Source organism: Carlito syrichta, unplaced genomic scaffold, assembly GCF_000164805.1.
Source record: "Carlito syrichta isolate Samal-C Ts95f unplaced genomic scaffold, Tarsius_syrichta-2.0.1 Scaffold246438, whole genome shotgun sequence".
Classification (NCBI taxonomy): Eukaryota; Metazoa; Chordata; class Mammalia; order Primates; family Tarsiidae; genus Carlito; species Carlito syrichta.
Window position 1 is genome coordinate 1 of NW_007190534.1, and position 1839 is coordinate 1839.

The window sequence follows — 1839 nt, forward strand, 5'->3', positions numbered from 1 at the left end:
ACCAATAACAATCAAGGAATCGACCACGTAATAAGAAAACTTCCTACAAAAAAAAGCCCTGGTCCAGATGGCTTTCCAGCAGAATTCTACAAGACATTTAAGGAGGAGCTGATACCAATCCTACTGAAGGTATTCCAGGTGATTGAAAAAGATGGAACTCTCCCCAAATCATTTTACGAAGCCAACATCACATTGATACCCAAGCCAGGTAAAGATCCAACAAAGAAAGAGAACTACAGGCCAATATCTTTGATGAACATAGATGCTAAAATTCTCAACAAGATCCTACCAAACCGGATTCAGCAATACATCTCAAAAATCATCCATCATGATCAAGTAGGCTTCATTCCTGGCATGCAAGGCTGGTTCAATATTCGTAAAACCATAAATGTAATTAAATACATCAACAGATGTCAAAACAAAAACCACATGATCATATCACTAGATGCAGAAAAAGCTTTTGATAAAATCCAGCACCCCTTCTTGATAAAAACCCTTGAACATCTAGGCATATGGGGAACATACCTCAAAATAGTAAAAGCCATCTACGAGAAACCCACAGTCAGCATACTCCTAAATGGACAAAAATTGGAACCAATTCCCCTGAAAACTGGAACTAGACAAGGATGCCCACTCTCTCCCCTCCTGTTCAACATAGTATTGGAAGTCCTGGCTAAAGCAATCAGAGAAGAGGAGGCAATCAGAGGTATTCAAATAGGAAAAGAGGAAGTCAAGTTATCTCTCTATGCAGATGATATGATGGTGTACCTTGAAAACCCAAGAGAATCTGTCAAAGTCCTCCTTACATTGATAAAAGCCTTTGGCAAATCTCAGGATACAAAATAAATGTACAAAAGACAATCGCATTTCTCTACACCAATAATAAACAAACAGAAACCCAAATAAAAAACACAGTTGCATTCACAATAGCCACAAAAAAAATGAAATACCTTGGCATCTTCCTGACCAGAGACGTGAAAGACCTTTACAATGAAAATTACAAAACACTGCTCAAAGAAATCAAAGCCGACATGAACAAGTGGAAAAATATCCCATGCTCATGGATCGGAAGAATCAACATTGTGAAGATGTCCATCTTACCTAAGGCAATCTACAAATTCAATGCAATACCCATTACATTACCAACAACATTCTTCTCAGACCTAGAAAAAACAACACAGGAATTCATATGGAAACACAAACGTCCAAGAATAGCCAGAACAATCCTCAGCAAAAAAAACAAAGCAGGTGGTATCACAATACCAGATTTCAAACTTTACTATAAAGCTACAATCATCAAAACAGCTTGGTATTGGTACAGGAACAGGCATATAGATCAATGGAACAGAATTGAGATTCCAGAAGCAAAACCTCAATTTCTCAACCAACTCATCTTCGACAAAGCCCCCACCACCTACCAATGGGGAGAGGAGAACCTATTCAGTAAATGGTGCTGGGAAAATTGGCTGACCACATGCAGAAGATTGAAACAGGACCCCGATCTATCCCCATGCACAAAGGTTAACTCCAAATGGATCAGAGACCTAAATGTAAAACCTCAAACCATAAGAACCTTAGAAAAGGAAGGAAATACTCTCATGGAAATCGGAACTGGCATCCAATTCCTGTACAAAACCTGAAACCCACAGGACTTAAGAGAGAAGATAGACAAATGGGACCTTATTAAACTGACAAGCTTCTGCAAAGCCAAAGAAACCATCAAGAGAGCAGGGAGACAGCCTACAGACTGGGAAAAAGTATTTGCCATCTCTAGGTCTGACAAAGGCTTAACATCCTGGATCTACAAGGAACTGAAGCGTACTGAAAAGAAGAAAAGAA